Below are 17,058 nucleotides of genomic sequence, written 5' to 3'. Positions count from 1 at the left end.
TATTAAAATTAAAAATTGAAATTAAAAAAGGAGAAGGTATCCGAGAAGAGAATTTGGATTTCTGAACCATGACTTAACTTATGAGAGTGGTGGTCAGGGATGTAGTGCCTGAATGAAGGTTGGCAGTAAATAAATAAATAATTGCCAGGAGTTTCACAAATCTAATCTAGATAGATTTAAACAGAAAAAGGGAGTAGAAGGAAAATTCCACTTCTATAAACCTACTGATCATACTGTCTCTCTATCATGTGGAATGACAGCTGCAATATGGGAAGAAGAGCAATGGAAATGTCTAGAAATTCATAGCTGACCAAATTAAAGGAAGTAGCCAGCAAGAAAATCTCTCATCTTGAATACCTATATGTAAAGGTATGAAATATGGGGTATGAGTAAAGGGAACTTATTGTTTGATAATTAACTATGAAGGAGTTAACTTTTCTCAAAAATGCAATGATCCAAGGTGATTCCCAAGGACTTAGGCTGAAAAATGTCTACCTCCAGAGAAAGCACTGATGGTGATGGGGGAGGGGGGAGTGATAGAAGCAGGACCCCCATGCTCTGAAATCTTGTATTTTTTTTTTACCAGTTAACACTAGTTAAACATAGATTGTAAAACCTGTATCATTAACACTAGCTAGGCATAAATTGCGAAATCTGTTATCACTAAGCATTTAACTGTTGTATATTATTAATCAGTTATAATAGTCTTAAACTTTTCTGTTCTGTATTCATCAGTCTTGTGCTGTTGCATATTATTAATCACTTGCACTGTTCTGTTCTATATTTATATCAGTTCTTACACTGATTTTACTATACTGCACACTCTCTACATTTCATACTGACATTTCAGGGAGATAGTGAGGCTTCTTTCTCTTCCACTGGTATTTTCTGCCTGGAAGCCCCAAAAACTTCAGGGGTGGACTATTCAATAAATATGCAAACCCTGATCCACCCCTTGAGCTACTTCATGAGCCCTGGGCTTATTTCATTGACCTAAATCTCTTCTTCTTCAGTTAAAGACTTCCATACCTTTGGACAAGAATTAAAAAAAAATTATCTTTATTTTATTCCAGTAACAAATTTACACATAAATTTTCCAAAGTTACATGACTCATGTTGTCTCCCTCTGCTCTTCCCTCCCCGCCTCCCAGAGTTGACAAGCAATTCCCCTGGGTTATATATGTATTATCACTCAAAATCTATTTTCATATCATTCATTTTTGTGAGAGGATAATTATATAAAACCAAAACCCCAAATCATATACCAAATAAATAAATCATATTTTTTATCTGCGTTTCTACTCCCACACTTCTTCCTCTTGAGGTGGAGAGCATTTTTTTCCTAAGCCCCTGAGAATTTTTCTGGATGAATGATGGTGAACTTTTTAGAGTTCTGTGCTCTGTGTGCTGTGCCCTGTCCCCCCCTCCACCCATTGAGTGCTGGGCACCCCACACACACCCTTACCACACACAGAGGAGGGATGAAGTGCTCCCACTGGGTTGCTGGGCAGAGGGGAAGGTGAAGTGAGGAATGTCCTCAGAAAGTGTAGAGAGGGGGAGGGGAATGACCCAAGCACTCCCCTCCCCTCCAGCTCTGCTGCCTCTGAGCCACCTACCTTACCCCATGTGTGCTCCCATTGGCTACTGGGCAGAAGGATGGGGGATGGGAAAATGTCCTCAGGGGAGGTAGAGAAGGGGAGGGGAGCAGCTCTCCCTTTGTAGAAATGAATTCTGGCTGGGGATGGGAGTGGGGTAGCTTCCTGCCCACAGAGAGCATTCTTTGTGTCATCTTTGGCACCCATGCCATAGATTCACCATCGCTGTTCTGGATTATTGTATTGCTATTAGTAGCAAAGTCTATCATATCTGATCATCCCATAATATTTCAGTCACTATGTTCTGTTTATTTCACTTGGTTCTGTTTATTTCACTTCATCAGTTCATGTGAGTCTTTCTAGCGCTTTCTGAAATCATCCTGTTCATCATTCCTTATAACACAAACATTCCTGACCAAGTACCTCCATTGTTTAAAATAAGGAATAATCTTAACCATAACCTTAAGATAATGTTCCAAGGTGGAGTCTGAGAAATTTTAAGATTCACAATACCACAATTTGTTCAGCCATTCCCCAATTGAGGGACATCCCATTAATTTCTAGTCTTTGCCACCACAAAAAGTGCAGCTATAAATATTTTTGTAGAAACAGGTATACTGCCATTTTAAAAAAATTTCTTTGGGATACAGACCTAGTAGTGGTATTGCTGGATCAAAGGGTATATGCATTCTTTTAAAGCCCTTTGGGCATAATTCCAAATTGCCCTCCAGAATGGTTGGATCAATTCACAATTCTACTAGGGATGCATTAGTGTCCCAATGTTTGCCACATTCCCTCCAGCATTTATTGTTTTCCTTTACAGCAATGGGATCTGAATGCAGATTTTAGAATTACTTCTTTTTCTTCTTTATTTTTTGTCCTATATATTTTTTTAAGCTCTTACCTTCTCTCTTAGAATTAGTACTAAGTATGTTCCAAGGAAGAAAAAATGGTAAGGGCTAGCCAATTGGGGTTAAATGACTTGTCCAGGATCACACAGCTAGGTAATGTCTGAGGTCACATTTGAACCCAGGACTTCCCATCCCAAGGCCTGGCTTTCTGTCCACTGCACCACCTAGTTGTCCCTTTCTGTGTTATCTTTTGCAATATGGTTAATATTGAAATATGTTTTTGAGAACAACATATACAGTATATGATGATTAATTGTGAAAGCCTAAACCATTATCAGCAAAGCTAGTTTCCAAGATAACCACAAGGGCCTCATGATGAAAATGCTCTCCACAGCCAAAGAAGGAATTGTTGGAGTCTGAGTACATATCAAAGTTTGCCATCTTCCCCTGTATTTCCTTCATGAGTTTTCTGTTGTTGTTGTATGTGTGATATGTCTTTTATTACAACATGAACAATATGGAAAAATGTATTGCATGAAAACCCTACTATTATCTATAGCAGACTATTTACCACCAGGGGTAAGGGAAGGAGGGAGAAAAAACTGAATCCTAAAATGTCAGAAAATAATTGTCACAAATGGTCTAAACATGTAAATGAAAAAAAATTTTTTTAAAGAAATATGCTTTCCAAGATGGCATACTTTGAATGGTTGTCATCCTTCATCCTTGAAGAAGACCAAAATGATATCACTCGTAATGTATTTTGACTTGAGCACAAATTGGACTAAAGTGAGTCAGTCACACATAGCCATCAGTCTCACTCTCTCTTCCAATTCACCAAAGTTCAGTGGTGAGACTAAAGTCAAGGCCACTGGTGATGGCTCAGGATGCAAATTCTAAGTCCTCCATAGCACCTGCTTCAATTTCTTCATGACCATTAAACAAGCTGGTCTTATGTGTTCATTTCTCTGAAGCCTTCACATGGTCGGAGTCGACAGCTTAACTCACTGAGGATTTGGGACTTGTTGGTTACTCTCCACCTGGTTTGGCCTACCAAGATGGTTTTGCCAGGATGTGCCTACTGTGCATTGTTGTTTGGAAGTTGTAACTTCCTGGAGTCATAGATGAGAGATAGGTGATAGATAACCACCAAAGGAGAAAAGTAGCCCCCCCCTCAAAATGGCCTTGATAAGCCTTCACACCAGAAGTACCAGTCTTCCCTAAGTACCCCTACACCCTCCTGCACATGTATAATTTATATTAAAGTGCTTGCCTTCTCAAATAGGGAAGAAGGGAGTAAGGAAGGGAGGGAATCTGGAATTCAAAAACTATCTAAAAAAGAATGTTAAAATGGATTTTACACATAATTAAGAACAACTAATTAAAACCTTCTTAAAAAGTAAACATAAAAACAACAAAAAACAAAACCCAAGTAAGGTCAACTGGAGAACCTAATTCAGTGAAACAAATTTAGCCTCATAGAGGTGACTTAAATGTAGCTGGATAAACCTATACCTAGAATATAGTTATAGAAAACCATACATTAAAAAGAAAGAAAAAGGAATAGATAAATGAAGGGAAGAAGCATTTTTAAACTGCTTTCTATATGCCAGGCATCCTATTAAGTGAGCTATAAATATCTTCACAACAATCGTTGGAAGTAGGTATTAATGTTATATCCACTTTATATTTGAGGAAACTGAGGCAGACAGACCTTAGGTGACTTGCCCAGAGTCACTCAGCTAGTAAATATCTGAGGCAGGATTTGAACTCAGGTCTTCCTGACTCTTGAGTCAAGCCATTGTGCCACACCACTGCCTCTGGGGAAGAGTGGAATCATATATATTAAGAAGACATATTCATGGGAGGAAATCCACATGAAATAAGGGTAGTGGAAAAGGCAATCCATTCATAGGATTGGCTTTTTACATTGGCACAAAAGTGAGGGAAGACTGGATCACTTCAGCATGCAATCTCTGAGGGAGGCACTAGATGGTGATCTGAGCTCAAATTGCTCCAGCTCCCTTCCTCTAGGCTGCTGGATGGGCACTGACTCCTCATTGTGTCCTTCTGGTTCTGTTTTAAGAGCATGGATACTAACAATAATTCATAACTTATTTTGGCTCATGTTAACTCCCATCCCATTGAGATTCTAATCTTCCCAAATAATTAATAATAATGATCATTATAATTAATCACAATAATAACAATAGCTACCATTTATATAGCACTTGGGGCAGCTAGGTGGTATAGTGGGTAGAGTGCCAAGACTAGAGCCAGAAAGACTCATCCTCCTGAGTTCAATTCTGGCCTCAGAATTAACCTTGTGTTTGTTTTAGTTCCCTCATCTGTAAAATCATCTGGAGAAGGAAATGGCAAACCATTCCAGTATCTTTACCAAGAAAACCTCAAATAGGGTCACAAAGAGGCATACACAACTGAAACGACTGAACAACGAAAAATATGGCACTTACTATGTACCAGACACAGTTTATGATTATTGTCTCGTTTGATCCTCACAATAATCCTGGGAGGTAGGTGCTGTAATTATGTCCATTTTACAGATGAAGGAACTGAAGCAGAGACTAAATGACTTGCCTAGGATCACACAGCTAATAAATGTCTGAGGCCAGGTTTGAACTTGGGTCTTCTTGACTCTAGGCTGGGCACTCTATCCACTATGCCTCCTAACTGCCCCCAAAGAAGCACTCATTTACCTATGGATTGAAATATATTTGCTAAATCATAAGTGAAAGGTAAAGCATTAGAGTGGCTGACCTCAGCTGGATGGAGATTTGTATCTTGATGCCTTCCCCTAGTTTATCTTCTAGTTCTCACATTTACATTTGAATGATTTTAAGAGGGAAATTCTCCGAGTATCTTCTGGAGTGGAGAAATCAACTATCCAGATCCTGATAGGCAAGACAAACAAAAACTTTTTACTCCTTGTTCTTGGAGTAACTGCTCTTAACTACTGGCTTCTAATTCAATGAACTTGTCCCTGGGTACCTCAGAACGTAGTTGTGTGCTATCTTGAGTCTAATTTTTTTATATACACTCTACTCTATGACTTCATTGGATTTTGTGAGTTTAATCATCTTGTCTATTAAAAAAATTGGTTTTTATTTAGATTTTTCCAAGGTTACATGATTCATGTTCTTTCCCTCCCTTCTTCCATCCCCCTCCCAGAGATGACAAGCAATTCCACTGGGTTATATATGTATCATTGTTCAAAACTTAATTATATATCATTCATATTTGCAATAGAGTGATCTTTTAATGCCAAAATCCCCAGTCACATATCTATTGAACCACGTGATCCATCATTTTTCTTCTTCTGAGTTTCAACTCCCACAATTTTTTTGCTGGATGTGGATAGCGTTCTTTCTCCTAAGTTCCTCTGGACTGTTTTGGATCATTGCATTGCTGCTAGTAGAAAAGTTTGTTACATTTGATTGTGCCACAGTGTATCAGTCTCTGTGTGTAATGTTCTCCTGGTTCTTCTTTCCAGTTCACATGGAATTCCTCCAGTTCATCATTCCTTTCAGCACAATAATATTCCATCACCAAAAGATACCACAATTTGTTCAGTCATTCCATAATCGAGGGACACCCCCAATTTTCCAATTTTTTGCCACTACAAAAAGTGCAGCTATAAATATTTTTGTACAAGTGTTTAATCATCTCAGGTCTATATATCTATCAGGTCTATATATATATATAGGTGGGATATATATATATATCAGGTGGGATCTAGCCACCCATACTATGAACTGGATATTGAACTGGATATCCCATGAGCATCTCAAACACAACATACCAAAACTCAACTCATTATCTCCCCCACTCACCCACCCAGGACTCTATAATACTTCCAATCACCCAGGTTTGCAACCCTGGTATCTTTTTCAACTCCCCACTCTCAGTCACTCTACATATCCAATCAATTGCCAAATCTTATTTCTACCTCTGAAATGTTTCTTATACCTGTTACCTTTCTACTTATATTTCCATGGCCTTCATCATTGTTTGCCCATTCTATTGCAATAGTCTTCTAACTGGACTCTCTGCTCTTTCCAATCTATTCTCTTTACATTTGGCAACTCTTTCCAAAGTTGAGGTTTCATTTTGTTATTGCCAATATTCCATAAAGCCCATTGCTTCTCTATTATCTCAAGGTTCAAATACTTGGCATTTAGTGCAACTAAATATTGATTCTAAGACAGAAGAGTAGAAAGGGCTAGGAAATTGGGATTAAGTGATTTGCTCAGGGTCACATATGTAGGAATGTGTCTGAGGCCAAATCAGAATACTGTCCTAACCCTATAATACCTTTCCAAACTTATTAAAAATAACTCTCCTTAATGAACTAGACTGACCTTTCCATTTCTTACACATGGTAAGCCATCTCTCATCTTTGTGCATTTACACAAATGTGGTGGCTAGGTGGCACCATAGTATACTTGTGCCATAGCTCAGTCGCTGCCAGGTTAGAAGTTGTCATCCTGCCTGCTGAGATGGTTTTACTGGGATATGGCCTCTGGGCATGCAACAGTTCCTTGGAGCCATAGGTGAGAGGTGGGTGACAGATAGACAGATAGACAGCAAAAGTGAATAAGCAGCTGTTAAGGGTAAAATTAAGGTTTTTGACTAAATATATTATATTAGTGGTTGCCAGGGATTTAAATTTAATCCCAATAAAATACTCAAGTCAGTTTGGGATTTTTATGGTGGCTTAATTACAATAGAAGGAAGAAATTAAGAAGAAATAGAAGAGGGTAAGGGTAGGAGATTTTCTCTGGCCTAGCCTAAGCCAAGGGAAGTTCAGAGGCCTTAGCCAAGGGGCCTTCTCAGAAGATTAAATCTAGCTCAGCTTCCAACCATGAGGCCTCCTCCAAGATGAGGGGCTTCCTTGGAAGATAGTGCCTTTCAGGAGGTCAAGGAAAGGAGGAATCAGACTTACCACTAACCAAGGTTGCTCAGGGAAGACTCCTCACCTAAACCACACTATAGAGCCAAATGCCTCAACCACGCCAAAACACAGCCCAGCCAAGAGAGCCCAACACCGCTGAGAGAGAGATCACAGGAAGTGACGTGAAATGTATAGGCAGTTCTTTACATCACTTCCTCTATCTCACATGTACCAATGGTGGCTTAAGCTTGGCTTAGGATAGCCCAGGGGGTCAGTCAGTTGTTTCTGATTTGTCACTTATTAGCACATGCTGGTCATGGCCATTCTCCTCTACAGTTAATCCTTAAGTGGGGGTGTATACATTCCTTGGTTGCTAAAATTCTAAAGACTAAGCAGGGTGGAGTAAATCTAAAATTCACACAGCCCAGAAAAGGGCTTAGCAACATCTCATACCAGAGTGGGAAGTGGAGTGAAATTTCAGAATTCCTTTCATTTGCATTACCTTAATTATCAATTCACAGTGGAGTTGTGACTTATGCTAGCTATTCTGAAAGCAATTTGGAGCTATTCTCAGAAGGTTAGCAAATTGTGTATTCTCTTTGATCCAATTATACTGCTACTAGGTCTATGCCCCCAAAGAAATTATAGGAGGAAAAGCATATGTGCAAAAATATTTATAGTAGCTCTTTTCTTTTCATGGTAGCTATCAATTAGAAACTAAGGAAGTGTGTCCCATTGGGAAATGGCTAAACAAATTGTGGTATATGAATGTAATGGAATTATTATTGTGCCATTAAGAAATGATGAAATGGACAGTTTCACAGGAAATTGGTGAGACCTTTCTGAATTGAAGCACAATGAATTGAGCAGAACAATTTATACAATGATAACATTAAAGATAAAAGCAGTTTTGAGACATTTTAGAAAACAGATTAATACAATAATAAATGGGTCCAAAAGAATGAAGAAGAAACATGAACACTTATCTTCTGACAGTAAAATATTCAACTTAAAACTTTTGGACTTTTTTTCCCCCACAATCTTTTCTAATTTATTAAATATTTAATAAATAAGTATTTATTAAAGAAGGAACCAACATCATTATGCTATCAAGAAGGAAAGGAATTCCATAGCAAGTAGGACTGATACTTAATAATCGGGAAGCTGAAGAAAATAAGGAAGTTAAGGGCAGCAGCGATGCCAGCCTGAAGCTAGGGAGGGTGGTCACAGCTTGTAGAAAGGGGCCAACTGGCTGGTCCCAACTTTGTGATTCAATATTAAGTATAACATATATACAGGTGAGAAATGGCATCTTCTTGTCAAACAGGATCACAAATTAAAACAGATAACCTGTGGCTCTGACTTAAATTCACAGTGAAATGCTGTCAAATTAAACTGACACCCCATATTCTACTTTAAATGAGCACACCCTGGGTCCTTTCTCTGAAACGCTGTTTACTTGACCTGCTGACTGGCAGGATCCAGGGGGGGCAGTGGTGGCCACCTCTGGCATGAACTGCAAATTATAGGTTCCAGGTTCTAGTCTCAGAAGGCTGTTTGTAGGACTGTTGCTGGTGAGGAGATGATGTTTAGGAGAGTTCTACTTGGGAGAAGGCCACTTAGGAGGAAATGTGGAATGGTCTCATCAGACTCAGCAGTCACAAATGGAGCAGTCAGTCCAATGGAGAGAGAGAGAGAGAGAGATGGCACATGACAGCAGGGCAGTTTTGGTTCTCCTTGTGGGATCCTCAATGAGCCCTTCCTTCCCCTACCCCCACACCTCATGGTGGGTTGGAAGTTCCCTGGTCTAAGCCCAATGGAATGGTATCTTTACCATCACTTCACAACAATGCTGACTCATAGCTGCCCCGGTAGTCCATCCATGCCCACCTGATCCCTCTGGTGCAGGAAGCTGGCAAGTCCTGACCAGGGCCCAGGGCAAAATCTCTTACTTGGGGTCCTTTCTATCTTCCCCCATGATTATTGGGGGAATTAGTTGTGACAGATTACACAGCTGCTTATTGAGGGATTTGTTCTTCAGGCTTAAAAAAATCCCTTTGCTCAATTGGGGGAAGAGGACAGATTAATTAAAAATACTTATGGGGTAGCTAGGTGGCTACCTAGTCAGGTCTGGAGTTAGAAAGACCTGGATTTAAATGTGGCCTCAGATATTTCTGGCTGTGTGATCCTGGGCAAGTCACTTAACCCCAGTTGCTAGGCCCTTACTGCTCTTCTGCCGTGGAACCAATACTTAATATTGATTTTAAGTCAGATGGTAAGGGTATAAAAAATGCTTGTTACTTGAAAAATAAAACATGAACTATTTTAAAAATGCCAAAGATCATGGAGAACATGAACAGATGAAGAGTAAAGTGAGCAGAACGAGGAGAACTTTTATACAATAACAACATTAAAAAGAAAAGCAACTTTGAAAGATTTAAGAACTCTATTCAGGGGGTAGCTGGGTATCTCAGTGGATTGAGAGCCAGGTCTAGAGATAGGAGATTCTAGGTCCAAATCTGTCCACAGACACTTTCTAGCTGGGTGACCCTGGGCAAGTCACTTGACCCCCATTGCCTAGCCCTTACCACTCTTCTGCCTTGGAACCAATACATAGTATTGATTCCAAGATGGAAGGTAAGGGTTAAAAAAAACCCCAAACTTTATTTAATGTAGTGACCAACCATGATTCCAAAGGACTAATACTGAGCCTATCTCCTGACAGAGAGATGGTTGGAACAGTAGAAAGAAAAAGCACTGATTTTCAGAAATGTCCAATATATTTTATTTTGCCAGATTGTGCATATTTGTTACAAAGGTTTGCTTGGTTTTTTTTTTAATAGGTGATGGATGGGAGGGAGTAGGAGGTAAAGGATAAGGAAGCAAAAAACCCCAAGTCCCCCAGACAAACAAAGATAACAGAATATTGAATCATCTTTAAATTCACAGAAGATAACACTAGGAAAGCCAGAAAGAATCACAGACAAGTAGAAAATCCTTGAAAGTTACATATAAAATTTATGTTTCTATTTAAGAAAAGCAAACTGTTCATAATAGAGGTCCATGGTTTCATGTATTATCTTTTTTCTATTCTCCCAGATTTATTGAAATGCTTATCTTCTTTGGTGCTTTTAAAATTAAGAATAAAAATATTTAAATAGAAATGGAGACTAGGAGGAATCTCAGCAGGATTGGAGAACAGATATCTCAACTTTCTTAAAAAATAATTTTTTAAACCTTTCCTTTCTCTCTTAGAATCAATACTGGGTATTGGTTCCAAGGCAGTAGAATGATAAGGGCTAGATTGGTCATTTCTTAGGGTTCTTACTAGGGAGTTTCCCACTGGCAATTTACTAGTTTGTGAAATCGAATCATTGAGGCATATTGAAGCTTGATGTACTTGTACTTATTGTATGAGCCCCTATGATTGATTTGTGTGCTGGCTTCATGAGAAAGTTTTGGGCTTGGCCTGTAGCTGCGGTTTTGCTGGGAATTATGTACCTAGGTAAAAGTTAACCCATGATAGTCTTTTGGGATTGGGTTTGAGGGTCTGATCTTTTGGTGATGGTTTGGGGAATAAGGGTACATGTGTTTTGCTCTTGCATTATTTCTTTTGAGACTAGGGGAAATAATAATCATGTCAATTCATAGGTAAGGGGCACTGATGAAAGAAGTCATGTAAAGGGGATAGAGTGGGCAGTCACATCTTGCCAAGGACCACTCTGTGGTCTCCTCAGCTGCCACATGTGACTCTGTCAAGATGTTGTGGTCTGATGGCTCCCAGAAGATACTGGAGTAGTTTGCTAATTCCATTTCCAGCTCATTTTACAGATGAGGAAACTGAGGCAAACAGAGTTAAGCAACTTGCCCAAGGTCACACAGCTAGTAAATCTAAGGTCTGATTTGAACTCAGGAAGATGAGTCTAATTAACTTCAGGTCTGGGGCTCTATCCACTTAGCTGCCCCCATGAGGAAATTACTTGAGTTTTAAAAATCAATAAAACTAATAAAAAATACCTCATTTGAATCTTTTATCTGACACTTAATACCTATGTCCTCTGGGCAAGCTATTTATCCCTCTGAGTTTCTCCAGCAACAAAATAGTACTTGCACCTTCACAGGATTCTCTAAGGAAAGGGTTGCCATGCAGGTAGGTTGGTGTACAGATGTTGACAAGTTGTTATAGGGATGTAGGCAGGAGTTCTGCAACTGGTCAGGCAGTTCAGGCAGTGGATGAGGGACTTTCCCTCCTTTGGAGTTTGCATAGAATCAGACAAAAGTAACCTGAAGTTACCCCAGGGTGTTTGGCATCTCATTAGCATCTCATTTGCATTGTGTTTTTTTTTTTCACACACACATCCAGTGGGGAAATTAGGTGAACCATGGGTAAGGCCACACAGACCAAGATGAACTATGGGTAAAATGATATCAGTTTCTTGAAAATGGCAGGGCAACAACTACCCAAACAAATGACCCTTACTTAATAACTAATCAAGATGAAAAACATTCCTGAAAACCCATTAGGGCTTTTTTCCACCAACATGTCTTTCCACTGCCACAATTTTCCATCCACCACATCTTTCCATAGCCAAGCCTTTCCATTTCAATGGCCACTCCATCACTAGGGCCATTCCATGCATTCTTCCCTCTTTCAATAAGGCTCCTTCCCTTGCCATGGAGATTGCCTGAGTCATTAATTCTTTGGAGGAGACCCTAAATCCCTTCCCCCATCCAAATCATTTTTGGCACCCAATGTGGGGCCCATTGTCTTCAGCTCTGGCTCTCTTCATCCCAAGATAAATGGTACCTCCATACTCTGTCTCCTTACTCACTGTCCCCTTACTTACTCCTTCCTTTTTAGGTTTTTTTCTTCCGTCTCCCAGCACCCAGATTTAGTCAGGGGACTGAGTTGGGCCTTCTTGGTCAGTTGGAGGGGAGTAGCCCTACTGGAACCTTGCCTTTAGGGCCTTAGTGAGAGTCACTCTGCTGCTGTAGCCAGGGTCAGGGCAGACTTCCACTGTGCCCACTTTGAGACCTGGCAGGACTCTCTCTGCCACTGTGCCTGGATTTTTCTTCTCTACCTATTCCCTATTTCTCATCCTTAGGGCCTTGGCAGGCTGCCACTATGCCAGTCTCCCTGTCCTCCCTTATATGACTTAAAAAGGAAGCAGTGCTACCATGCTTCAACTGGATTCTGGCAATTAGAAACAATTAAAAGAGAAGCCACAAACAATCTGGCTTCAGTTAAAAGAATGCTTTGGAAGTAGAAAGCTGCAAGGTAGAGGACCAGCTCCACTCCTTACAGTCACACTTAATTCTGGTCTGTAACAAATTCAGCTGATAATTTAGTTTAGCTAGATTTGGTTCTTTTCATTATTACAAATTGAAAAAGTTAAGGGGAGCAAGTATGTGATAATTTGTTTTGGTTAATTTGGCCATATTATTATGGTAGAAAAATCTTTGTTTTGGGTCCTGCTTAGTGTTATTTGTGGACTTTGTTACCTTGTAAGATTTCTAAAAGGGAAAATGCAGCCAGCTAGAAAGACTGCTAAAAAGCTGCAAAGAGGAGCTAATATGCTGGGAAAGATTAATGTGGTTTCATACATAAGAAGGAATTGTCTCAGGGAACAGTGAGAACTAACTCTTACCTTAAGTGTTCAGTGGGAGATTGATTGCCCCATTGTTTTAGTGCAATGAAGGAGAGCTGGTTTGGAAGTAATTCCAGAATAATGCAAAAAACGACAAGCACTTTGCAGTTTAAATTTACCTGCTACTTAACCCTTCCCTGATCATGAAGAAGGAAAGTATTTTAAAGATTTAAAAACTTTAATATATTAATATACGCAAACTATTACTGTATTTGCTGTGATACCAAGATGTGATTAATTTAATTTATAAGCATGGAATTGAAGTCTCCCTTACTCTCCCTGCCCTGTCATAGGTCACTCAACCATGCATTCCTTCCTATTTCACCTTTTTCTGGTATTAAAGGGGGGAATGTACTAGAAGCTTTGGCATTCCAAGCATGGGGACAATTTCCACCTGATAATATACTATAACTATAATCTGGATGTGGTTGTGAGAGGGCTTTCAGGTCACACTCCCTACACTGTGGAGATCCTCCTTAACTAATATCAAACACATTTTTAACTAATTAACTAATTCATATCAAACAGCATTTTTGAGTTAGCATGCTAACTAGGTTTCTGTTTTATGGTTAGTGCAATTGTGTTATTTGAGGTAAAAGCTCTTGGGACTGCATCTATTATTTTGAGTTTTGAATTTAAGTATAGTTGTCTGATGGATTATTAAACCAGTAATCTGTCATGAGAGAAAAAGCCACAAGTGATTCAGAAACGTGATCCTGAATTGTGACAGGTGAAGGTTATTATGTAGAAAAAGCAGAGAGGACAATCTCTAGCATCCTCCCGATTTCTGTGAATAGGAATGTTCCCACCTGATTATTCCTGAATCTGGATGAGGTGGAATTGTTACTGGTTATGGTCAACCATAATTCTTACCTGAACTCAGACAGAGTTAAGGGTGCTAGTGTATATGTGATAAATCACTCAGTGCCATTCAGGTTTATGCCTAAAGGGATTAGTGTTGATGCTGTTATAATCCTATCTCTGCTTTTTTCCCTTTTATAACATATTTCTATACTTAAAGCAAGTGGTTAATAGAAGATATTTGCTGAATAATCTCTCCCACACTATTGTCCAATTTTCCCAGCAGTTTTTGTCAAATAGTAGTTTTTTTTGTCCTTAAAGCTGGGATCTTTGGGTTTATCATACACTGCTTTGCTGAAGTCATTTACCCCAAGTCTATTCCAATTATCCTCCCTTCTGTCTTTTAGCCAGTACCATATTGTTTTGATGACCACTGCTTTATAATACAGTTTAAGATTTGGTACTGCTAGGCCCCCATTCTTCACTTTTTTTTTATTATTTCCCTTGATATTCTTGATCTTTTGTTCTTTCAAATGGACTTTGTTATAATTTTTTCTAATTCAGTAAAAAAAGTTTCTTAGTAGTTTGATTGATATGGCACTGAATAAGTAAATTAATTTGGGGAGAATTGTCATTCTGATTATTAGCTCGTCCTACCCATGAGCAATTAATGTTTTTTCCAATTGTTTAGATCTAGTTTTAATTGTGTGGAAAGTGTTTTGTTGTTGTGTTCATATACCTGTGTTTGTCTTGGCAAATAGATTCCTAAATATTTTATATTATCGAAGGTGATTTTAAATGGAATTTCTCTTTCTAACTCTTACTGCTGAGATGTTGGAAATATATAGAAATGCTGTTGATCTATGTGGGTTTATTTTGCATCCTGCAACTTTACTAAAGTTGTTGATAGCTATTTAGTCAATCTCCTAGGATTCTTTAAGTAGACCATCATATTGTCTGCAAAGAATAATAGTTTAGTCTCCTTATTGCCTATTTTAATACCTTCAATTTCTTTTTCTTCTCTTATTGCTACTGCTAGTATTTCTAGTACAATATTAAATAATAGAGGTGATAATGGACATCCTTGTTTCACTCCTGATCTTATTGGAAATGCTTCTAATTTATCCCCATTGCAGATAATGCTTGTTAATGTTTTTTTTTAAAACATTATTTTATTTGGTCATTTTCATACATTATTCATTGGAAACAGATCATTTTCTTTTCCTCCCCCCCAATTCTCCCCCCCTTCCCTAGCCAACTTGCGATTCCTCTGGGTATCACATGTGTCCTTGCTTTGAACCCATTTCCTTGTTGTTGGTATTTGCATTAGAGTGCTCATTTAGTGTCTCTCCTTGATCATGTCCCCTCAACCTCTGTCTCTCCTTGATCATGTCCCCTCAACCTCTGTAGTCAAGCAGTTGCTTTTCCTCGGTGTTTTTACTCCCTCAGTTTGTCCTCTGCTTGAGGATAGTTTAGTTTTTTTCTTTTTTTTTTCTCGTAGATCGCAGCAGGTTGTTCAGGGACATTGTAAAGCCATTACTGGAGAAGTCCATTACGTTCTCTTGTACCACAATGTGTCAGTCTCTGTGTACAATGTTCTCCTGGTTCTGCTCCTTTCGCTCTGCATCACTTCCTGGAGATTGTTCCAGTCTCCATGGAATTTCTCCACTTTATTATTCCTTTTAGCACAATAGTATTCCATTACTAACAGATATCACAATTTGTTCAGCCATTCTCCAATTGAAGGGCATCCCCTCATTTTCCAATTTTTGGCTACCACAAAGAGTGCAGCTATGAATATTCTTGCACAAATTTTTTTCCTTATTATCTCTTTGGTGTACAAACCCAGCAGTGCTATGGATGGATCAAAGGGCAGACAGTCTTTTATCGCCCTTTGGGTATAGTTCCAAATTGCCCTCCAGAATGGTTGGATCAATTCACAACTCCACCAGCAATGAATTAATGTCCCTACTTTGCCACATCCCCTCCAGCATTCATTACTTTCCTTTGCTGTCATGTTGAACAATCTGCTAGGTGTGAGGTGATACCTCAAAGTTGTTTTGATTTGCATCTCTCTGATTATAAGAGATCTAGAACACTTTTTCATGTGCTTATTAATAGTCTTGATTTCTTTAACTGAAAATTGCCTATTCATGTCCCTTGCCCATTTTTCAATTGGAGAATGGCTTGATTTTTTGTACAACTGGTTCAGCTCTTTATAGATTTGAGTAATTAGATCTTTGTCAGAGGTTTTTGTTATGAATACTGTTTCCCAATTTGTTGCTTTCCTTCTAATTTTAGTTACATTGGTTTTGTTTGTACAAAAACTTTTTAATTTGATGTAGTCAAAATTATTTATTTTGCATTTTGTGACTCTTTCTAAGTCTTGCTTGGTTTTAAAATCTTTCCCTTCCCAAAGTTCTGACATGTATACTATTCTGTGTTCACCTAATTTACTTATAGTTTCCTTCTTTATATTCAAGTCATTCGTCCATTCTGAGTTTATCTTGGTGTAGGGTGTGAGGTGTTGATCCAAACCTAATCTCTCCCACGCTGTCTTCCAATTTTCCCAGCAGTTTTTTTATCAAATACTGGATTTTTGTCCCAAAAGCTAGGGTCTTTGGGTTTGTCAAAGACTGTCTTACTGAGGTCATTTACCCCAAGTCTATTCCACTGATCCTCCTTTCTGTCTCTTAGCCAGTACCAAATTGTTTTGATGACCGCTGCTTTGTAATATAGTTTGAGATCTGGGACTGCAAGGCCACCTTCCTTTGTATTTTTTTTTTCATCATTTCCCTGGATATCCTTGATCCTTTATTCTTCCAAATGAACTTTGTTATGGTTTTCTCTAATTCAATAAAATAGTTTTTTGGTAGTTCAATGGGTATGGCACTAAATAGATAGATAAGTTTGGGAAGGATGGTCATTTTTATTATGTTAGCTCATCCCACCCATGAGCAATCAATGTTTTTCCAATTGTTTAGATCTAGTTTTAACTGTGTGGAGAGTGTTTTGTAGTTGTGTTCATATAGTTCCTGTGTTTGTCTCGGCAGATAGATTCCTAAGTATTTTATATTGTCTCGGGTGACTTTAAATGGGATTTCTCTTTCTAGTTTTTGCTGCTGAGCTGTGTTGGAATTATATAGAAATGCTGATGACTTATGTGGGTTTATTTTGTATCCTGCAACTTTGCTAAAGTTGTTGATTATTTCAATTAGCTTTTTGGTTGATTCCCTGGGATTCTTTAAGTA

Source organism: Monodelphis domestica, chromosome 2 (genome assembly GCF_027887165.1).
Source record: "Monodelphis domestica isolate mMonDom1 chromosome 2, mMonDom1.pri, whole genome shotgun sequence".
Classification (NCBI taxonomy): Eukaryota; Metazoa; Chordata; class Mammalia; order Didelphimorphia; family Didelphidae; genus Monodelphis; species Monodelphis domestica.
This window is presented reverse-complemented; position numbering follows the sequence as displayed.